Raw genomic sequence first — 25,333 nt, 5'->3', positions numbered from 1 at the left:
GAAGAAACTATTTATTTTTACGGCACTTGTAATAGAAAGTCATTTTTCGGTTCAGTGTGTAACACATCCCAGCCTTGCTTTGTTATGTGGTTCATCGAGTGCCAGCTAACAGTCAACCATAATTACAGTTCTTTTTACTGTGCCCGGTGTTAAGCAACTTTGTGCTTCAGAAACAAACAGTTCCGCTTACAGTCTCATTCAAAATATTACAATGAGTGAATCTCTTTTACAGCAAGACTCTCTACACATCCATATATTCGATGTCAAATGTATTGTTAATACGAAAGACTTTGATTTACATGAACTATATAGACACATTACAAGAATTTTACAACCATCTACAAGGAATTAACCAATCTTAAGTGTCGGCTTCTCACACGGTAAGTAATTGACTGTAAATCATTCACGACTATTTTAAATTACCTCCTTTTTTTGCAGTCACGAACAGATGAGGAACAGTTTCATAACAGATATTGTTTGAAGTTTTAACCTTAATACCAAAGCACTGTATGTCTGCAGTTGAGGTGAGCATCTGTATATGCTACATATCAATTAGCAGTTTCGCTGTATAGCACAGACTGCTCTGATTATACTAGAACCGCTGATAACAAACAGTGACGTTAGATATTTGTTCGTCGGTTTTCTCTGTTCTAAAGTTGCGAAAGCTGCTGTTTGGCTCCATGCATCCCCGTGTCAAAAGAGGTGCGCATTCGCGTTTCTGCTCCTCAGAGAATGTATTTTCAGTGTAAATCTCGTTTCTACATTTTGTTACCCGGGTTACGAAATTTATGCCATATTTCCAGCGCCTTGAGTATTTTGCCGAGAAATGCGAGTTGTGCTCCAATTAGTAGTTTTAGCTTACAGCAGCGAACTTTTCATATTTTACCATGTGGTGCTGAGCAATGTTGATTACAATAGGCCAACAGAGATGGCGTACTCGTTAACAAACTGAATTCTCATTCGGACAGCGAGTGATTCAAAATACTGTCTCATTTACTCTCATGCACAAAAGTGTCAGAACGATGTGAACTGGGATACACCTGATTTACAGGCTCCCCACGCAACTTATCTTCCTTTCAGGTCTTCAGATATGTTTACTGTGCAGTCATTTAACTATACAAAATGGTTATCACTAGTGACCGCCAGAGAATACGGCTCTATATGGCAAGTACAGATGTAAATTAATACAACAATACCGCAAATATGAGGAAATTCCTTATTAGAGGTTACACAGGGTTCACTCAAATTTAATACCAGTTATAAGTGACAGTCCTAAAAACTTAGTACTCTTGTTAGTACCAGAAACTACTAATGCCCGTAACTCAGTTAAACCATTCAATATTTCTTAATGAAAACTAACTTTTGTAAAAGAAGGTTTTGCGAGAATATTTGCACTCCCAAAATTCAGTGATAATTCGAAATATTCTTACTCTGTAAAATGTTTTCCAACCAGCTTTTATCTATCGCTCGCTTGGAGATTGATTTTTCCTACAATGAATGAAATAAACAGAAAGAGAAAAGGCGATTAAATGCTGTAACAGCGTATCGCTAGTAATTTCACGGAACTAACGATGGCACGTGGATCTACATGCTGTTCGAAATTCACCTGTCACCGTTGTTGCGTAACATACTGTGACATTAGAAATCTAAGTGATTCATGACCAGCAAATTATACTTATTTTTGAAGTCAAAATGACATGACAAACGGGTTTGTTCTGGATATGGATTCAAACCCTACGCCTATTGGCAACAATAATGAAGCTATGTTTCCAAACCCGCCCGAGACTGAACGTCATTATTGACTATACATAAGAAACGTGAAATATTTTTTTGCCAGTATCAGTTAGCAAATCTGTATCTGACGTAAAAACTTTAAATCACATGGGGTAAAATATTGTGTTGAACATAAATTCATACCCAGCACCTAATCGAATTGCTAACTAAGCATAATCTAATACAAGCAATCGAGTTTTTCAGCAGTAGTGAGATATTTGAGTCAAAAATAACGGGACGAATACATAATTTTTGACTTCCCGGGTCTCGAACGTGGAACATACCACTTTTCTTTTCTAGCCATGAATTGACGTTAAATATAAGTTTCTTTCAACATCAGCGAGATTAGCGCGTATTTGAGCTGGAAATGACGTGCTGAAGAGTTCATTGCTGAGTGGGAATCGAACCGAACACATAACATCGTGCGCTCCACACAAGGAGTTGTTAACTATCCTTTCTCACCATTAGCTGGTAGTGGCAAGAATCTGAAACGATGTGATGAAAATTTATATCTCTGATTGGGAGTCGACACCATTGCCTACCGTTGTTTTTGACAACGCAAGAAAACATAAAAAATAACAATTGTTTTCCAACAGGAGATAGAGCATGAAAAAACATGATGAAAGAAAGAGATGGAGATGGTTGATTTGGAGATAGATAGATAGAGAGAGAGAAACTACAGATAGAATGTCAATGAAAACAAAGAGAAGAACATATAAATAAAATTCATATAAGATATGTAATAAATTTCTTTTCATGGAGTATATTTACATTCAGTAATAGTTTTTTTACATTACTTACGCAATTACGATGGATGACTAAATATATATAAAGAATGTGTCACAAAAGTGGTATTCATCGCAAGTTCCAAGGTATTTACAATATCATTATTTTACATGCAGTAGTGACCCCAAAATTCTATATTGATCTCATACTGAAATATATGACGTTGGTCGTCCTGTGCTATAAAACAAGTTCATGTTGCGTAAACATGAAAAAAAAAAAACATTTGACTGAATGACAAACTGCACGACTGCATTTAGTTCCGAATTCAGAAGACATTGCCTGTAGTTATTTATGTTTAACCTACGATAAAGAGCCAAAGAAATTGGTATACCTGCCTAATATAGTGTAGGGCCTCCACGAGCACGCAGAAGGGCCGCAACACGACGTGGCATGGACTCGACTAATGTCTGAAGTAGTGCCGCAGATAAGTGACACCATGAATACTGCAGGGCTGTCATAAATCCCTAAAAATACGAGGGGCTGGACATCCCATATATGCTCAATAATGACCATGTCTGGGGAGTTCGGTGGCCAGCGGAAGTGTTTAAACTCAGAAGAATGTTTCCGGAGCCACTTTGTAGCAACTTTGGAAGTATGAGGTGTCGCATTGTCCTGCTTGAATTGCTCAAGTCCGTCGGAATACACCATGAACATGAATGGATGCAGTTGATCAGAATGCTTACGTACGTGTCACTCGTCAGAGTCGTAGCTAGACATATCAGGGGTCCAATAACACTCCAACTGCACATGTCCCACACCATTACAGAGCCTCCAACAGCTTGAACAGTCTCCTACTGACATGCAGGGTCCGTGGATTTTTGAAGTTGTCTCCCTCCATACCAGTATACGTCCATCAGCTCAATACAATTTGAAACGAGACTCGTCCGACCAGGCAACACGTTTCCAGTCATCAAAAGTCCAGTGTCGGTGTTGACGGGTCCAGGCAGGGCGTAAAGCTTTGTGTCGTGCTGTCATCAAGGGTATACATCTACATCTTCATCGACATTTATACTCCGCAAGCCACCCAACGGTGTGTGGCGGAGGGCACTTTAGGTGTCACTGTCACTACCTCCCTTTCCTGTTCCAGTCGCGTATGGTTCGTGTTAAGAACAACTGCCGGAAAGCCTCCGCGGGCGCGCTCGAATCTGTCTAATTCTACATTCGTGATCTCCTCGGGAGGTATAAGTAAGGGGAAGCAATATATTCGATACCTCATCCAGAAACGCACCCACTCGAAACCTGGACAGCAAGCTACACCGCGATGCAGAGCGCCTCTCTTGCAGAGTCTGCCACTTGAGTTTGATAAACATCTCCGTAACGCTATCACGCTTACCGAATAACCCTGTGACGAAACGCGCCGCTCTTCTTTGGACTTTCTCTCTTTCCTCTGTCAACCCGACCTGGTGCGAATCCCACATTGATAAGCAATACTCAACTATAGCTCGAACGAGTGTTTTGTAAGCTACCTCCTCTGTTGATGGACTACATTTTCTAAGGACTCTCCCAATGAATCTCAACCTGGTACCCGCCTTACCAACAATTAATTTTATATGATCATTCCAATTCAAATCGTTCCGCACGTATACTGCCAGATATTTTACAGAAGTAACTGCTACCAGTGTTGTTCCGCTATCATATAATCACACAATAAAGGATCCTTCTTTCTATGTATTCGCAATACATTACATTTGTCTATGTTAAGGGTCAGTTGCCACTCCGTGGACCAAGTGCCTATCCGCTGCAGATCTTCCTGCATTTCGCTGCAATTTTCTAATGCTGTAACTTCTCTGTATACTACAGCATCATCCACGAAAAGACGCATGGAACATCCGACACTATCTACTAGGTCATTTATATATATTGTGAAAAGCAATGGTCCCATAACACTCCCCTGTGGCACGCCAGAGGTTACCTTAACGTCTCTAGACGTCTCTCTATTGAGAACAACATGCTGTCTTCTCTTTGCTAAAAACTCTTCAATCGAGCCACAGCGTTGGTCTGATATTCCGTAGGCTCTTACTTTGTTTATCAGGCGACAGTGCGGAACTGTATCGAACGCCTTCCGGAAGTCAAGGTAAACGGCATCTACCTGGGAGCCTGTATCTAATATTTTCTGGGTCTCATGAACAAATAAAGCGAGTTGGATCTCACACGATCGCTGTTTCCGGAATCCATGTTGATTCCTACAGAGTAGATTCTGGGTTTCCAGAAGTGATATGATACGCGAGCAAGAAACATGTTCTAAAATTCTACAACAGATCGATGTCAGAGATATAGGTCTATAGTCTTGCGCATGTGCTCGACGACCCTTCTTGAAGACTGGGACTACCTGCGCTCTTTTCCAATCATTTGGAACCTTACGTTCCTCTAGAGACTTGCGGTACACGGCTATTAGTAGGGGGGCAAGTTCTTTCGCGTACTCTGTGTAGAATCGAATTGGTATCCTGTCAGGTCCAGTGGACTTTCCTCTGTTGAGTGATTTCAGTTGTTTTCTGTTCCTTGGATACTTATTTCGATGTCAGCCATTTTTTAGTTTGTGCGAGGATTTAGAGAAGGAACTGCAGTGCGGTCTTCCTCTGTGAAACAGCTTTGGAAAAAGGTGTTTACTATTTCAGCTTTACGCATGTCATCCTCTGTTTCTATGCCATCATCATCCCAGAGTGTCTGGATATGCTGTTTCGAGGCACTTACTGATTTAACGTAAGACCAGAACATCCTAGGATTATCTGTGAAGTCGGTACATAGAATTTTACTTTCGAATTCACTGAACGCTTCACGCATAGCCCTCTTTACGCTAACTTTGACATCGTTTAGCTTCTGTTTGTCAGAGAGGTTTTGGCTGCGTTTAAACTTGCAGTGAAGCTCTCTTTGCTTTTGCAGTCGTTTGCTAACTTTGGGTGTTGTGTGATGTCCATAAGCTACTTAGGTTTAAGTAGCTCTAAGTTATAGGGGACTGATGACCATAGATATTAAGTCCCATAGTTCTCAGAGCCATTTGAACCATTTCCTAACTTTGTTGTTGAACCACGGTGGGTTTTTTCCGTCCCTCACAGTTTTACTCGGCACGTACCTGTCTAAAACGCATTTTACGATTGCCTTGAACTTTTTCCATAAACACTCAACATTGTCAGTGTCGGAACAGAAATTTTCGTCTTCATTTGTTGGGTAGTCTGAAATCTGCCTTCTATTACTTTTGCTAAAGAGATAAATCTTCCTCCCTTTTTTATATTCCTATTTACTTCCAGGGATGGTGCAACGGCCTTATGATCACTGATTCCCTGTTCTGCGCTTACAGAGTCGAAAAGTTCGGGTTTGTTTGCTATCAGTAGGTCCTAGATGTTATCTCCACGAGTCGGTTCTCTGTTTAATTGCTCGAGGTAATTTTCGGATAGTGCACTCAGTATAATGTCACTCGATGTTCTGTCATTACCACCCGTCCTAAACATCTGAGTGTCCCAGTGGGCCTTCGGCTCTGAAATCCCACATCGATGATGTTTCGTTGAATGGTTCGCACGCTGACGCTTGTGGATGGCCTAGCACTTAAAATCTGCAGCAATTGGCGGAAGGATTGCACTTCTGTCACGTTGAACGATTTTCTTCAGTCGTCTATGGTCCCATTCTTGCAGGATCTTTTTCGGACCGCACCGATCTTGGAGATTTGATGTTTTACCGGACTTCTGATATTCACAGCACACTCATGGAATGGATTTACGGGAAAATCACCACTTAGTCTCTAACTCGAAGATGGTGTGTTCCAACGCTCGTGTGCTACCTGTAACACCACGTTGAACTCACCTAGATCTTCATAACCTGCCATTGTAGCAGCAGTAACCGATCTAACAACTGCTCTATACCGCAGCGCCGTATTCCGCCTGTTTACAAATCGCTGTATTTGAATAAGCATGCATATGCCAGTTTCTTTGGCCTTTAAATATGCATACAGAAATTTGTTTTACTCCTTTCCCCCTGTGCATTATGTGCCCGGACTCGTATCGAGAACGCACATTTTTGCTCGTTGACCAACAAATTTGTAATAGATTCACCGTTAAATTCATCTTTTGTCAAAGCAACATTGAGGAATACTACAGATGTCATGAGGGTATGCAGAAGTGTCATTACAAACTAGGCAAAACACTTTTAAAATGACCAGAAATATTTCAGGTGGTTGCGTGATATGTTAGCTATTTTCATTTTTTGATAAACTAACGAGCGAAATCATTATGACTACCTGCTTAATAGCTTTTCAGTCCATCTTTGGAGCGAAATACAGCACCAATTCTGGGTACAATCGGTTCTGCAGTTTGTTGTTAGGTTTGTGGGGGTATTTGGCATCAGATGTCTACACACAAGTGAAGCGCTCGATGGCGACCCAGAAAGGTTCCAACGGATTCACATCAGGAAAATGTGGTTGCCAAGACATTAACGTGATCATCAAGCCATGCTCTTCAAACCACTACAGCACTTTTGGCTACGAAACACATACAATTATACCGTTGAGAGATGACGTCGCTATCAGGAAAGACATGAAGGTGAAGAGATGCAGGTGGTCCGCAGTTGGAACGATGGATTCTTATTAACATAGATCCGATGCAAGCGCAGGATATTGTCTCCTACAGCATAACACTGCTCCCACCAGCCTGCGTCCGTGGCGCAGTGCATGTTTGGAGCCGCCGTTCGTCTCGATGACGGCGTTTGTGGGGACGACCATGGATCTGGTGCAGCAAGAAACGTGATTCATCCGAAGAGCCGACACGTTTTCAATGATCCACTGTCGAATCTCGAAAGTCGCGTGCCCGCTGCAGTCGTAATTGTCGATGTCGTTCGGTCAACATCGGAGCACTTACGGGTCGTCTGCTGCAAAGCTCCATGTTCAACAATTTAGCATGAACAGTCTGCTTCGAAACACTTACGCATGCCGCAACTTTGTGCTCATTCGGAAGAGATACCACAGATTACCGTCTATCCTATTTTACAGGGCCGACAAGCCTCCAAACCCAACGTTCTGTGAAGACCTCTCGACGTCTAACCACTTAGCGCCTAGTGGTAGTCTCACTATTCCTCTACCACTTTCCATACATGCTCACGACAGTACCTCGTGAACATTCGACCAGCTTTGCCATTTTCGGGATACTCGTTCACAGGCTCTGAGTAATAATAATGTGCCCGTTGTCAGATTCGCTTATCTCAATCGATTTCCTGATTTGCAGATCATATATTCGCTAGGGTGATCCTCACCCGTCTCTGCTCCGATTACGTTCTTTTTTACCGCGTCACGTGCTCGGAACGTGACTAGGTGACATCCAACGTCGCGATGAGCAGTGGTCGTAAGTTTGTGAATGTTGAGTGTAGAATAATAATGAAAATCTGGTATTGTCTCCATTGTGATAGATCGGTAGTGATCTGCTTTGTGCGTCATCGTGCGCAAACGTGTTGAAGTGCCCGCGTGGGTGGCGCGGCGTGGTGCTACGAAATTATGATTCCGTGTAAGCGGCGGAGTCACTGTCTCTTGCAGTCCCGTCCGGCAGTCCCAGTTTCAGACTGCTAGTGAAGATTGAAATGAGTGTAAGGTATCAGGAGTATAAAGTATCAGGCCAGAAAACTTTAAATTAAATCAAGTTTCACAAACCTGTATTTCACTTTCAAATTAGCTAACTTCAAAAGTGATAGTAAAAATATTTAAACGTTAATTATTTGCACAGGTTCAACCAATTTGACCTATCTGTCTTCAAAACTTAAATCAACGAGCATAAAAGAAAAGATTTTAAATTGAATTCTCATATAATACTGAATATAGCAATGACAAAAGACTTTCAATAAGAGTTTGTAACCCAGTTCCGTCTTTACCTCCACTCAATGGCATAATTCGATAATGCAGCTACAACATAGAAAAGATTACAATGTAAAATAGTGAAAACTTAATGATGCGAGCAAAAATCTAACAAAACAATACTTACTTGCATCGCTCCAGTAGACCTATACTGTAGATCAACTCTCTAAAGGCAGTAGTCTGCAAAACATGAGCACCACATCTGACAGACTCGTGGCAACTCCAGTCAAACTTGTCTCTATGCAACTTGCAGGCATGTGATCTCACTTCTCTACAGCTAAACGCAAGCATCACTCGGAATATCAGCCTTAACCCACTGGCTCACAGGCGCTATCAGACTACTGGCCGAGGCTGCAAGAGACAGAGAAGCCGTCGGTGACACGGAATCATTATAACGTCCTAGAGTTCTCAAATGGATGTCTAATAAGACTCATTCAGGATACAGTCACCATTATAGGATAAAATATGACCAATATTTGAGGCAAATTTCTTCGTTTGTTACCTCCACCATCTTAATAAATTAGCATAAATCGGTTTTAAAAAAGAAGATCAAATGTAGTACACGATAATCATAATCCACATTTTCTCGTTGAACAGAAATGTTCTACAGTGTCATGTAGTTATAGAATACCCAGTCCCAATCCAGCGAAAATTGTCACCGCGTAGTTTCATGTCAATAAGTTCTATCCATTGGTAAACTATGTGTGCATGGAGTCGGATAATATTTCTTGACCGCATTAATAGACCGGTTACTTCCGAAAATTTTGTGGGCTGTGAGATACACTCACCCCTCACCCGTTCCTTCTTTTTCTCACTGCGTTTATCACTTGTCTATTGTTGTAGAGGTGAACGATTAATTCGAGTGCCAGTATTGTTTAGAGGTTTGTAATTGCAGATTGGCTGTTGTTAGTACGCGGGGTGACACTGCTTGCTCTAATCAGTTAGTGTGTAACTCATATTTGAGTTTCATTTCTTGTTTTCGTTACTCGAGATGGAATCTCATGGCGTGAGAAAGTTTTCCAGTGAGTCTAGCAGAAGAAAAGCACAGGAAGAAGCAGCTAAATATATGAAGAAACTGCCAAAAGTAACTCTGTACTTTACATAGAAAGGTTACTCCGTTGGTAGCTCACCGAAGTTTGTACTGAACCAGAACCTCCTGCACCTATGCCCACTTCTAAGGACTGTTTGCCAAGTCCCGGTGAGTGTACAGTTGTTGTGGAGCAGTATTTTGTGAGTGAGTCGGTAATAAATGGAATGCTAAACTAAGCGATCGTAAAACCGAAACCAGTGACAGTACTGATACTGAATTAGTGAAGTCCACAGCTACATCTACATCTACATAGATAATCCGTAAGCCAGCGATGGTGGCTGGCGGAGGGTAGCCTGTACCACTACTTGTCATTCTCTTTCTCCTGTCCCATTCGCAATTTTTTTTTTTTTTTTTTTTTTTTTTTTTTTTTTTTTTTTTTTGTCATCAGTCTTGTGACTGGTTGTTGCGGCCCGCCACGAATTCCTTTCCTGTGCTAACCTCTTCATCTCAGAGTATCACTTGCAACCTACGTCCTCAATTATTTGCTTCACGTATTCCAATCTCTGTCTTCCTCTACAGTTTTTGCCCTCTACAGCTCCCTCTAGTACCATTCGCAAATAGAGGTAGGGAAAAACGACTGTCTATATGCCTCCGTATGACCTCTAATTCCTCGTATATTACCTTCGTGGACCTTACGCACAGTGTACGTCGGGGACAGTAGGACCGTGTGGCAATCATCTCAAATGCCTGTTCTCTAAATTTTCTCAATAGCGTTTCTCGAAAAGCGTGTAGCCTTTCCTTCAGGGATTCCCAGTTGAGTTCCCAAACCATCTCCTTAACATTTTCAAGTTGTTCAAATCTACTAGTAATAAACCTAGCAGCCCGCCTCTGAATTGCTTCGATGTCTTCCTTCAATCTGACCAGGTACGGATCGCAAACACTCGAGTAGTACTGAAGAGTAGGTCACACCGGCGTCCTATATGCGGCGTCCTTTACACGTGAACCACTCTTTCCTAACATTCTCCCAATAAACCGAAGTCAACCATTTACCTTCCATACTGCGATTCTCACACTCTAATTCCATTTCATATCGCTTTGCAGTGTTACGTCTAGATATTTATACGAATTCACTGTGTCAAGCAGGACACTAATAATTCTGTGTTCGAACATTACAGATTTGATCTTCCTACTCATCCGCATTAACTTACATTTTTACACGTTATATCTACGTGCCATTCATCTCACAAACTGGAAATTTTGTCTAAATCATCTTGTCTCTTCATACAGTCAGTCAACTACGACACCTTATCGTATACCGCGGCGACATCAGCAAACGAACGTAGATTGCTGCCCACCCTGTCCGCCAAATAATTTATGTACACAGAGAACAACAGCGGTCCTATCACATTTCTGTGGGCCACTCTTGACGGTACTCTTGTCTCTGGTGAACACTCTCTGGCGAGTTCAACTTCCTCGGTTCTATTACTTAAGAAGTCTTCGAGCTGTGAAATTGTTCCATAAGATCGTATCTCCGTCTAGAGGCTGCATTGGCGCATCGTGTCAAATGCTTTCAGAAAATCTGTAAATATGGTATCTATCTGTTGCCCTTCATCCATTGTTCGCCGTATATCACGTGAGAAACGGATAAGCTGAGATTCTCACGAGCGATGCTTTCTAAAACCATGCTGATTCGTGGACATAAACTACTCAGTCTCAAGGAAGATTGTTATATTCGAACTGAAAATATGTTTCTGCACCAAACAGAAGTTATGGATATTGGTCTGTAAGTCTGCTGGCTGGCTCTGAGCACTATGCGACTTAACTTCTGAGGTCATCAGTCGACTAGAACTTAGAACTAATTAAACCTAACTAACCTAAGGACATCACACACATCCATGCCCGAGGCAGGATTTGAACCTGCGACCGTAGCGGTCGCTCGGTTCCAGACTGTAGCGCCTAGAACCGCACGGCCACTCCGGCCGGCGGTGTAAGTCTGCTGGTCCCTTCTTTTACCTTTTTTATATACTAGAGTCGCCTGCGCTTTTTTCCATTCGCTTGGAATTTAGGGCTGGGCTAAGGATTGACTACAAATGTCGAACTGGGATTTCATTCGGACCTGGAGACCTGGTGATTTATTTGCTTTCAAATCTTTCACTGTTTCTCTATCTCCGACATGCTTATAAAGGTAAAATAACGGTATTATTGTACAATTTTCCCCTGTGAACGACTTCGTGAACGCGAAACTTAAAACTTCGGCTTTCGGTTTGCTAACTTCAACTGCTACACCAGGCTGGTCAACAAGGGACTGAGTGGAGGCCTTACTCCCGTTAAGCGATTTTACTTAAAACCAGAATTTCCTCGAGTTCTCCGCCCGATCTTTTGCGCATAGATCTTCTCACAGACGCACGGATCTCTACTGACCTTCGCTTGTCGTCATTTCAGCGTTCCCTTATGAATCGAGAATGCAACAGCCTCTGCTTTCTCAGCATCCTCCGAATTTCGTTATTAAACAATGGTACGTCTTTTCCATCCCTTATCCACGTACTAGGGACTTGTCAGTTGCATTCGAACATACTACTTTGCCGGCCGCGGCGGCCGAGCGGTTCTAGGCGCCTCAATCCGGAACCGCGCGACTGTTACTGTCGCAGGTTCGAATCCTGACTCGGGCATGGATGTGTGTGATGTCCTTAGGTTAGTTAGGTTTAAGTAGTTCTAAGTTCTAGGGGACTGGTGACCTAAGATGTTAAGTCCCTTAGTTCTGGGACCCATTTGAAACATACTATTTTATTCATTTGACAAACATTACAAGAGTAAAGAAAACATTAAAAACAGATCAAGCCAAACATTAATTTTAGAACTTTATTCCCGGCTAAATGTGACATTCAATCTCACACGTCAAGGGCAAAATAACTTTAATTTGAAAGCGGCTGAAGGCCAATCACTTAAGACTCAAAAACAAGGATTTGAATTTCTCTAAATTAGGCTGAAGGCCCAAACAATCTCACGAATTAAGGGCAATTTAAAATCGGCTAGAAGCCACACATAAACAAACAACTAGAACAAATAAGAAAAGGCAACACATGAAACGGCGCTCAGAAGTTTCCAAGGGTCGGCTTGGAATTAAAACACTAACGCTCCCTTAGGTGAGACAGGCAGACGGCCCAAAAATTCTCAAATGGTTCAAATGGCTCTGAGCACTATGGGACTCCACTGCTGAGGTCATTAGTCCCCTAGAACTTAGAACTAGTTAAACCTAACTAAACTAAGGACATCACAAACATCCATGCCCGAGGCAGGATTCGGACCTGCGACCGTAGCGGTCTTGCGGTTCCAGACTGCAGCGCCTTTAACCGCACGGCCACTTCGGCCGGCCCAAAAATTCTCAATCCGACGGCAACGCAACCGACAGCCAGTCAACGGACCAAGTGACAGGATAACTTCCGCTTCACCCGACCAGCACGCAGCAGGGAGTTCAATGGAAGAACGCAGAAAGTATCGGCGCCCACAACGAATTACTCATTCAGCTGTTAAACTACACGCCGTGCTGGACAGCCACAACACGACGAGGAAAACACACTGCCTGAATTTACATTAACGGTCAGGACAGGCAACCGGAACGTTAAAGGCTACAAGGCAGAAGATCCCGCTGGTGCACTTCAGTTAAGAAATAATCAAGTTAAGTTAAACCACACAGGAGGGCGGCTAGAATTTCGCTAACTTGAAAACACACGTTGTTGCTCGCGGGAATGTCCCAACAGCCCACAACGAAATTCAAACGACACAATGTGAACAATTAGGGCTGGCTGGTAGATTAGTAAAGACTCAAATTTCGTGGCCGAGGTCGGTGAACCGTGGACCTCGTAGCAATGGGAACAGCCCCTCACACTCCGACCGAGCGTGGACGCCGCCAGTGTGCGCGGCCACACATGCGCCACGTAGACTTCCTCGCTGCTCCACGCCAACCGACCGACTGCCCGCACACGGCACAGCCGGAAAGTATAAGCGCGAGGACAAAGATAGTAGCCGGCCGCGGTGGTCTAGCGGTTCTGGCGCTGCAGTCCGGAACCGCGGGACTGCTACGGTCGCAGGTTCGAATCCTGCCTCGGGCATGGGTGTGTGTGATGTCCTTAGGTTAGTTAGGTTTAAGTAGTTCTAAGTTCTAGGGGACTTATGACCTAAGATGTTGAGTCCCATAGTGCTCAGAGCCATTTGAACCATTTGACAAAGACAGTATAAGGGTGCGAATATCGATACACTCTGCTGCTGCGACTCGGGGAGAGAGAGGATAACAGCATAACCGCGATAACTGCGGGAGACTAATCACAGAATAGCAACCAAGGTTTAATGCAAAGCATAACACGAGCCAGCCACGGCTCACCAACAATTTCTCTCTATTCATCTTGCCAGCACTAGGTGATGTCAGTTCACTGTCTAAGCTAGATGCTAAGAAATGCTTATCTACTCTCTCTAGCAGAACACTCTCCTAGCCTTCCTGACGGAGTTATTAACTTTCGTAATCATTGTTGCTACAATGACGTCATGACTGCTATTCCCCGTTTTTGTACTGACATTGTCGATAAGGTCCAGCCTATTTGTAGCTACAAGGTCTAAGATATTTCCATTGCGTGTGGGCTCCCGAGCTAGCTGATCAAGACTATTTTTAGAAAATGTGTTCCAAAGTATTTTTCATGACTGTCTGTCTGTACCGCCAGCAATGAATCCGTAGACATCCCAGTCTATACTCGGTAGGTTAAAGTCACCTCCAACTAGTGTTGCATGATCTGGGCATTACCGTGTCACTGGCCATAGACTTTCTTTGAATGAACCTAACAGTCATAGCCGAGTCGGGTGGCAGGTCAAAACATCCAACAATTAACTTGCTTTCTCATACACCTGTTGTACGCGACCAAATAAATTCGCTGTCACATTCACCTTCGACGTCCAACAGTGGAGAAAGATCCAGCGAAATGGAAACACGTGAAAAACGAATTCGTGGACCTGTGTTTATTGAAAGTTTTAGACTATTTTAAGAACAGTTTGGACGATCTAAGTAAATCTGGACGTGTCTAACAATCGCAAAAAGATACGCATCCGAAAACTTGTTCTTTACAAAACTCCTATATTGAGAGAAAATTGAAAGAAAACGATTGCTGTATTCTGAGTTTGCAGGAAATGCATTCTGTATCTTTTGTAAACTATTCTGCGACAGCATGAACTTAGACAACATGTGTATATTTTCAACCTGTGGATTTTCTGACTGGAAGAGGAAAATTATTGAGAAGAAGGACTTCGGTGCGTGTTAGGAGAAGCTAAACATCCGGCAATAAGAGGACTTGCTTTTCGTAGTGATAACGAAATTTTTGGTGCCCCAAATAACCTTAACTGTTGAGGCTGCCTTGAACTAATTGCTCCTTCTGAACAATTTTTGAAACAACACATCCAGCAGCATGGCTCTAAACGTCGCGGCCATCAGCTATATTTTTTCAAGGCTAAAGAATTCGAATTCGTCGGCCTTATGGGAAACAACGTGTTGAGTAAAATAATTGCCGAAATTCAAGTAGCAAAATACTACAGACTAGCTGAAGATTCAACGATAGATATGGTACATGAAGATCAACTAGCTGTTGTAGTAAGTTATTGTTCCGAGGGAACACTTTACTAAAGATTTTGGTATTTTGCTCCCATACACAATCAAACATCTGGGATTACAATTCCTTAGGATGGAGTAAAACCCAGTAAATCTGACAGTTCTGTAGGATGGGCCAGTATCCTCAGGTCAGCCATCTTGGTTTCCATACTCAGCACAAGCAACTTGTTTCCACTAACAGTGTCACTGTCCATCTTGAATTTCTCACCGATTTACACATAGAAAAAAGGACTCTGAGCTATGGTATCAGGCGATTGTGGGTAAAATACTGCTGCGCCATGAACTATTTAGAATATCATGTCAGGTTCTGAATTTTCCGCAATTATATACACATGGCAAATAGTCTATGGCATCAGAGGGTGGGGAGGGAGGTAATCTGCTAACAATGCATAATGATGATGCCACGAGAAATTGGCCAACAGTGCGGAGTGGGCTAGTATGTCCACTGCTACGTTACTCAAACTACTGATAATCATGAAGATAAACAATGAGATAAGCTGTGAGGTGCGGTCCTGCCTTGCGTGGATTCTAAAATCCTGCCACCTAAGGTACACGGCGCTCTTTGTCAAAGTGACGCTGTCCTGCGGCTGCTTTCACGATCCCTGACGGCTCTGGCGATTGTTCTTTTATCTAGGCTTCCAGCGGCCAGAAAGAAGATCTTCTTTCTCTTGACATGCAGTAGTGACGATGGAGCAAGCAGGATGGGCAGAACCTAGTGGTTCTGGAAATTGTTTTTCTTTTATTTTTTATTTTAATTTATTAAGCCGGCCGCGGTGGTCTCGCGGTTCTAGGCGCGCAGTCCGGAACCGTGCGACTGCTACGGTCGCAGGTTCGAATCCTGCCTCGGGCATGGATGTGTGTGATGTCCTTAGGTTAGTTAGGTTTAAGTAGTTCTAAGTTCTAGGGGACTAATGACCACAGTAGTTGAGTCCCATAGTGCTCAGAGCCATTTTTTTAAATTTATTAATTTATTTATTTTGTATCGCCGGTTCGTAAAGTCGTATATCTGGATATTATTGTGACCGGATTTCCATAGCGCTGTAATGGGCAATACGGTAGAGTTGCATAATGATCAGTATTCTCCTAAGTAGCTGAAGTGCTTCAAAGATTTTGCTCAGTTGTTGGATCCTAGTTACTCATTTGACGAATGTTGAAAGAATCGGACAGAAAAATTACCTTCTGCTAGCTGTAGTAAGAGTTTGATTTTGTAGGGACCTTCAAACAGACATCTGTGTGGTTTATCTATGGGTTTAGTGTGTGTTTCTGTTCCTAGTCAATCCATATCACGTGTTCTGAAATGCGTTAGCTCCATTGATAGTGTCATAAATTACGCTTGGACGGTGATTCAGTGTGTATGTTTTTTGTTTTGTGTGCAACCAAATCAAATGGTTCAAATGGCTCTGAGCACTATGGGACTCAACTGCTGAGGTCATTAGTCCCCTAGAACTTAGAACTAGTTAAACCTAACTAACCTAAGGACATCACAAACATCCATGCCCGAGGCAGGATTCGAACCTGCGACCGTAGCGGTCTTGCGGTTCCAGACTGCAGCGCCTTTAACCGCACGGCCACTTCGGCCGGCTGTGTGCAACCGCTTGTATGTTTAGTTACTAATATTTTTCGGTCTCATGCTCTGTTCCAGTGAGCATGTCTGTTGCCGGTGGGTTTAAACACCAAGTCTAGAAAAATCAGATCGCTTTGCGAGGTTTGTAGAGTGAAGTTTCGTTTCTAATGAGATAATTACGTTCGCCAGGCGTGCGACACGTCTGGAGGTTTAGTCTTCGAAAATTTATTCCCGGTGCTTGGTACTGTCAACTGTACACAGAGAGCTGGGTGGAACAATCTGATTGAAATTCTTGTTGTCCTCATCGTTTCATCATCGTCATCATTTGTGACAGTGACTACATTGGTCTGTGAAAATATTGGACTGTGTAAAAATTGGGACTTTGTACGGGCGCTGATGACCGCCTAGTTTAGCGCCACACAAACCAAACACCATTAACATCCCACACTGATGTTCCACCGGTCAGGATTTCAGGTATGCTATTCATGGCACTCGCTCTAAACACTGTAACGAAATTTGCGACTGTACGAATTACCGATCATTTTTGGTCTTTATTACGCCACTGGGTTAGTCAAAGACTTACCGAATCGTAAAACTGACGTCTGTGTAAATTTTACCGAACAGTGTTATGAATTTTAACGCCATAAAATAAAGGGTTACATCACCGTATTCATCAGGTCTTTGTACTACGACAGTACTGTTCTTGTATTGGTAAAGATTATTAACCTAATTAGTTGTAGCGTAAATTTTACAAAAGTCGTTTTTCTTTCATTACACTTTTCATTAAGTTAATAATGTTAACCACTTAGTCGACTATGCTCCTGGCTCGGCAGCCCAATAAATAGGGGCCTAAAATAGTCGAATAATATCAGCAGTAGTTTGTGTGGTCGGAAATTTATATACGGTGGTATCGGGGAGAGTTACTTAGAAATCCTGACTGGTGAGCGATAAATGTGGGGTTGGAAGTGCATTTGAAGATCACTTTTGTAGGTTTTTCTTGAATAACTCGAAACTGTGGTCTCCAGCGAAAATGTATCATAGCACAAAAGTAAACTACTTAAATTTTCTACGAAAAGGTCCTGTTCGTTTTTGCTGCAGGATACTAATTCGTGCGCAGCGAGCGACAGAATATAAAAATCTCGCGCTTGGTTTGTATTGCGAGTTGTATAAAACATCAATAGGAGCAGTTGAATCGCCTATGCAGTGCTTTCCTGGATGTGAGAGTGTTATTGGATTGGTTCTCTCCGCTGTCACATGGCTTGGTAACATACTTGTGAAATGTGGAAGAATTGGGTTAAGTTCTATCAGCAGCAGTCTATGATTTGTTTCCTGCGACAGGCGCCGACAAGCTGTTGTCAAAGTGGTGTTTATGTGAGTTAGGTTAGCCTGTGTTCCTGGTCTATCACGTATCGAGTGTTTGGGAAGAGGTATTGACGTGTGATCGGTGATTAAGCACACATGTGTCGTGGGTGTGTCGCAGGCGAAGCACGTCTGGTGTCTTGTATTAACTGTTGTTTTGAGATCTTTGTGGCAACCGTTTGAAATCCCACATCGATTCCATACCTTAGTGCTATGATACGAGTATTGATTTCATTGTCGCGGAAATAAGTTTTGCTTTCCATCGTGAGGTTCAAGTGGCTCTGAGCACTATGGGACTTAACATCTAAGGTCATCAGTCTCCTAGAACTTAGAATTACTTAAACCTAACTAACGTAAGGACATCACACACATCCATGCCCGAGGCAGGATTCGAACCTGCGACCGTAGGGGTCGCGCGGTACCAGACAGCAGCGCCTAGAACCGCTCGGCCACCCCGGCCAGCCTTCATCGTGAGGAACGAAAGTCTCGCTTGTCTACTGTGTGGAATCTTGAGCAACTAAATTGAGACCGTAAGCACTACCCTGCGCTACATGTTCACTCTGCGGTGTTGTTCAACGACATGTGGTTCGCGAAAGCCGTGTCCGTGAGAGGATCAAATTTGACTGCCTGTATCTTTTAATACATCCTGATCTTGTTATCTGGTTGTTGGACGAACATGGGAGTCTCTAGTTATGTCGTGGCCTTCTATTGCTCTATATTTACCTTGAGTATTCTCGTCGTGGTTTTGAAATTACTTAGGTGTTGAACACATATCCGTGACTTGGTTGATACTACGGAAGGAGGCCATTTTTGGTTGTTATGCGAACATTTACTATACCTGTCCGTGTTGGGTATTTTACGGATGCGTCCATATTTATTAACTTGTGCAGTGTTGCTTGAGGAACGCTCGTTGCCCAGGCTGTCCACTTTCCTCAGTGACTGTCTTGTGCTCTCATCAGCAAAGGTCTTACAGCGCTAACTGTTCCAGTTCGTTTGGTGATAAATTTGTCTGGGGTGCTGGTTTCTACTCAGTTTACCGCCGTATTCTAAATTTTACTGTTATTGTTGATCATACTAGTACCTTTATAGTTATGCAGTCAACTCAAAACGTAGGTTAAGCTACGGTTAGAGCTGATCAGTTGAATATTTTGTAATGTGTGCCTACTGGTACAGTTGTAAGTGACATTAACCTCATTAAAGTTAACAAATAACGCTCTAGCTTAAGTAGCTTAGAGTACGACTTAGAGTGGAGGCCTCTATCAATACTTTCCAACTAATCTTCACTTAACCCGAATATGGAGAGTGGAGGCCCTGCATGTATTTCTAAGTTATGTGTTGCTAAATTCAGGGGTATGCTTCATGGAATCTGTTTGGCTCCCCATCTGTTATTGCACGAGGAAAATTTAAACTTCCTGTCTTAATTTTTGTACTTGGGATATATTTTGATTATTTAATCGCAAAAAATGTCTTTAAACCTTTACACCTCGTATTTGCAATGAAGTGAGAACGTCAGTCAGGAAGGTTCTTGCTAAGGAAGAGGAGCAAACGCTGTCAAGTGCAGATAATCTGGCAACTAGGAAATATTGCTCTCTATGTCCCAAGAAGAATCAATGTCCAAAGAAGTATTACGGAAGGAAGAGATCCGCTTGAACTTCTCTCAGACTATATGATACTGCGAACAGGAATAGCGCAGTAGGCATTCAGTTGAAGAGAAATGGACATCCCTAAAAATGGAAACACTGAAGTTGGAAAGAAAAACGTAGGTGCAACGAAGGTAACAGGGAAGAAAGCGTAGGTAGCAGAATCAATACCTCAGCTGATTGATGAAAGAAGGAAGTACAAAAACGATCAGGGAAATTCAGGACTACAGAAACACAAGTCCCTTAGGAACGAGATAAACAGGAAGTGCAGGGAAGCTAAGGCGAATGGCTACAGGAAAAATGTGAAGAAATCAAAAATGAAAAAAACTGACTCAGGATATAGAAAGTTCAAGACACAATTCGGTAAAATTAAAAGAAAGGGCAATAAGATTAAGAGAGAAATGGGAATTTCACTGTTAACTTCACAGGAGAGAGTGGATAGGTGGAAAGAATACATTGTAGGCCTCTGTGAGGGGGAAGACTTGTCTGACGACGTTATAGAACAAGAAACGGGAGACTATACAGAAGAGACACGGGATTCAGTGTTAGATCAGAAATTAAAAGAGAATTGGAAGACTTAAGAAAGGACAAGGCAGAATGGATAAATAAAATTTCATTAGAATTGCTAAAATCATAAGAGGAAGTGGTAACAGAACGACTGTTCACGTTGGTGTGTAGAATGTATGAGATTGGCGATATCCATCCGACTTTCGGAAAAGCATCATCCGCAAAATTCCTAAGATTGCAATAGCCGTTAAGTACGATAATCATCGCACAATCAGCTTAACAGCTCAGGCATTCTTGCTGACAAGAACAATATGCAGAAGCATGGGAAAGAAGACTGATGATCTGTTAGGTGAACGTCAGTTTAGGTTCAGGAAAGGTAAAGGCACCAGAGAGGCTGTTCTGACGTTGCCGTTGATAACGGATGCAAGGCTAAAGAAAAATCAAGACACTTTCATAAGATCTGTCGATCTGGAAAAGCGTTCGAGAATGTAAAATTATTGAAAACTTTAGTGTTAATTGTGATTTTGATACACTAACTGTTGTAATTTTTTCCTAAATTCTCCTAATTATACATAACATAAAGAAAAGTTGTGATAATAGATACATCAAAAAATGTTTTGCATCACCCCTGGTTCCCAGAACTCCTGAAGATAGACGTTGACTGTGGATATTGTATCACAGACACACTCCCTTCGACTGTTCAGGGATTTCACTAAACCCACCCAAAGATGCAAACAACCATGCATGAGCAGCGTCTATTAGACGGAGGGCGCCCGACAGCCGATCAGTTCCAGTCATTCCACCATGAGGTACACGACTCGTATTGTCAGCCATGCCTAGACGGTCAATACCGCGCTTCGATCGCGTCCGCATTGTTACTTTGCACTAGGAAGGGCTCTCAACAAGGGAAGTGTCCAGGCGTCTCGGAGTGAACCAAAGCGATGTTGTTCGGACATGGAGGAGATACAGAAAGACAGCGACTGTCGTTCACATGCCTCACTCAGGCCGCCCAAGGTCTACCAATGCTGTGGATGACGGCTATCGCCGGAGGAACCCTGACAAACTCCACCTGTTGAATAATGCTTTTCGTGCAGCCACAGGACGTCGTGTTATGACTCAAACTGTGCGCAATAGGTTACATAATGCGCAACTTTACTCCCGACGTCCATGGCGAGGTCCATATTTGTAACCACGACACCATGCAGTGTGGTACAGATCGGTTCAATAACATTCCGAATGGACCGCTCAGGATTGGCATCACGTTTTCTTCACTGATGAGTGTCGCATATTCCTTCAACCAGACAATCGTCGGAGACGTGTTTGGAGGCAACCCGGTCAGGATGAACACCTTAGACACACTGTCCAGCGAGTGCAGCAAGCTGGACGTTCCCTGCTGCTTTGGGGTGGCATTATGTGGGGCCGACGTACACCACTGGTGGTCATGGAACGCGCCGTAAAGGCTGTACGATACGTGAGTGCCATCCTCCTACCGATAGTGCCACCTTATCGTAGCGTACTGGCGAGGCATCGTCTTCATCGACGACGATTCGCGCCCCCATCGTGCTCATCTTGTGAATGACTTCTTTCAGGATAATGACATCGCTCGACTGGAGTGGCCAGTATGTTCTACAGACATGAACCCTATAGACCATGCCTGGGATAGATTGGAAAGGGCTGTTTATGGACGACTTGGCCTACCAACCACTCTGAGGGATCTACGCCGAATCGCTGTTGAGTAGTGGATCAATCTGCACCAACAGTGCCTCGATGAACTTGTGTATAGTATGCCACGACGAATACAGGCATGCTTCAATGCAAGAGAACATGCTGCTGGGTATTAGAGGTACCGGTGTGTACAGAAATCTATGACCACCACCTCTGAAAGTTTCGCTGTATGGTGGCACAACATGCAATGTGCGGTTTTCATGAGCAATAAAAAGGGCAGAAATGATGTTTATGTTGATCTCTATTCCGATTTTTTGTACAGGTTCCGGAACTCTCGGAACCGAGGTGATGCAAAACTGTTTTGATGTGTGTAAAAGAGTAAACGGCATACAGAGTATACGGAGTCAGTTTGATTCCATGTCTGTAGATATATAGTACATATTTACGTTTGTAGTTATGTGTTAAGTATTTATGTACTTCTCTGTGAGTGTTCTTTGATAATCGTAGTGTTTTACCGTCGTGTTAAATATTTATTGCGGCCAGGAATGTTGAAGTGCTTATGTAATGATCATTAAGCTCAAGTTTTCGTGCATTACTCGATTGAATCTTCTGGTGTGGTTTTAAATATGGTCAACCATTGATGTTATCGGCTGAAGTGAGTCACGTGGTTATCAAATTTCTGTTTCAGATCAAGAGTGCTTACGTTTGCCACTAGTCTTACACTCTCAGCAGACGTGGAGTGCGCACTGCCATTTCTCTAGCCTAAGTATTGCTCTTTGTTGCAGCGGAGATCGATTCCGAGGTAACCAGTTCGAATCCTAGGCTAAGGACAAATTTAACAAGTGAACGAGGGATGCAGAGTACACGTCATGTCACAGGAATGTGTATGAGTGACCTCGAAATCTTAGTGACGCTAATTCCAAATATCGTTTTTCATATCCTCCTTTTTATGCCTCAGAGGACGTGTTTCCTTCTTCTGAATAAAGTTAGTTTTTTCGGTAACCATACTTGATCATTATATTGACAATCTCAACTCCATCTTGAGATAACGAATCCTGAAACTATCCTCGCATTGGAGAAACAGTGTTGTCAGTTTCTATGCCACCACGTTGGTTCCCACAGACGCAAAACATTAAATATGACGTGGCCTAATTCATTACCATTGTCGGTTGCTTCAGAGAAAGTATTTACATTCACAATAGACACCAACAACGACTGTACAAATACACTCCTGGAAATGGAAAAAAGAACACATTGACACCGGTGTGTCAGACCCACCATACTTGCTCCGGACACTGCGAGAGGGCTGTACAAGCAATGATCACACGCACGGCACAGCGGACACACCAGGAACCGCGGTGTTGGCCGTCGAATGGCGCTAGCTGCGCAGCATTTGTGCACCGCCGCCGTCAGTGTCAGCCAGTTTGCCGTGGCATACGGAGCTCCATCGCAGTCTTTAACACTGGTAGCATGCCGCGACAGCGTGGACGTGAACCGTATGTGCAGTTGACGGACTTTGAGCGAGGGCGTATAGTGGGCATGCGGGAGGCCGGGTGGACGTACCGCCGAATTGCTCAACACGTGGGGCGTGAGGTCTCCACAGTACATCGATGTTGTCGCCAGTGGTCGGCGGAAGGTGCACGTGCCCGTCGACCTGGGACCGGACCGCAGCGACGCACGGATGCACGCCAAGACCGTAGGATCCTACGCAGTGCCGTAGGAGACCGCACCGCCACTTCCCAGCAAATTAGGGACACTGTTGCTCCTGGGGTATCGGCGAGGACCATTCGCAACCGTCTCCATGAAGCTGGGCTACGGTCCCGCACACCGTTAGGCCGTCTTCCGCTCACGCCCCAACATCGTGCAGCCCGCCTCCAGTGGTGTCGCGATAGGCGTGAATGGAGGGACGAATGGAGACGTGTCGTCTTCAGCGATGAGAGTCGCTTCTGCCTTGGTGCCAATGATGATCGTATGCGTGTTTGGCGCCGTGCAGGTGAGCGCCACAATCAGGACTGCATACGACCGAGGCACACAGGGCCAACACCCGGCATCATGGTGTGGGGAGCGATCTCCTACACTGGCCGTACACCACTGGTGATCGTCGAGGGGACACTGAATAGTGCACGGTACATCCAAACCGTCATCGAACCCATCGTTCTACCATTCCTAGACCGGCAAGGGAACTTGCTGTTCCAACAGGACAATGCACGTCCGCATGTATCCCGTGCCACCCAACGTGCTCTAGAAGGTGTAAGTCAACTACCCTGGCCAGCAAGATCTCCGGATCTGTCCCCCATTGAGCATGTTTGGGACTGGATGAAGCGTCGTCTCACGCGGTCTGCACGTCCAGCACGAACGCTGGTCCAACTGAGGGCCAGGTGGAAATGGCTGGCAAGCCGTTCCACAGGACTACATCCAGCATCTCTACGATCGTCTCCATGGGAGAATAGCAGCCTGCATTGCTGCGAAAGGTGGATATACACTGTACTAGTGCCGACATTGTGCATGCTCTGTTGCCTGTGTCTATGTGCCTGTGGTTCTGTCAGTGTGATCATGTGATGTATCTGACCCCAGGAATGTGTCAATAAAGTTTGCCCTTCCTGGGACAATGAAGTCACGGTGTTCTTATTTCAATTTCCAGGAGTGTAGTTACTACTTTTAAAAGTTTCCTCCAAGCGAAGGCTCGCTCAGAATCGATCTTGCACCGAAAGCAGAACCTTTTCTTCCGTACGAGAAAGGCAGGTAGCACTCGGAGAGCCGTCTGCACACTGTCCGTGCAGTCAAACGTCAACGTTGAGAGTTCCGAGCTCAAAATGCTGCTCAACGCTGGGAAACTATGTGACTTGTGAATATGGCACGTGGGCCCAAAAATATCTTGTTACAAGTAGTGCAAACTGTCCTGCAGATTAAATCAACTGAACAAAGTTACTCCTAAAAAAATATGCACTTTTATTTACAAAACATAGAATATTTAGTATATATCTAAATTAAAGTAATAAGAAAGTAACAAAAACCACTAAAAACACGAACGTTAGAAAAAAAAATCGTTCGTGGCGGTACACAAACCACCGTCACATCACGCATTTGGTTGTGAATCATCAACGCTTCTCGCTACGCTAAACCGACGACAAACTCCAGACGGCCGATCTCAGTCTGTTATCCGTTGCTAAAAACTTTACTCTTAGCTATGTTACTGACTAATGTTTAATTAAACTGTACCAAGAACAACGCATTTTTAATTGATCCTCAATGTGTCGTTGCTTTCAAATGGCGTACTCTCATAATACGCAAGTGACAATAATTCTTTTAGCACGAATATGATGTTCCTCATTATTTCCTCGAATCACACAATTAACGACGGCGCTTCGCAAGTGTTTACTGAAGGGAGACGGCGTGCATGTGACGTAGGTGGCGTTCTGCCATCTCATTGGTCAACATTTGTACGCACGATCATTGTATGTGACATGCTAGATATTGCCCTGCCGTTCGGAAAGACTCCACAACGCATTATCCACGCTATGACGTCAGGAACGCG

This window comes from Schistocerca nitens, chromosome 5, assembly GCF_023898315.1.
Source record: "Schistocerca nitens isolate TAMUIC-IGC-003100 chromosome 5, iqSchNite1.1, whole genome shotgun sequence".
Taxonomy (NCBI): domain Eukaryota; kingdom Metazoa; phylum Arthropoda; class Insecta; order Orthoptera; family Acrididae; genus Schistocerca; species Schistocerca nitens.
The sequence above is the reverse complement of the archived record's forward strand: the minus strand, read 5'-3'. Positions refer to the sequence as shown.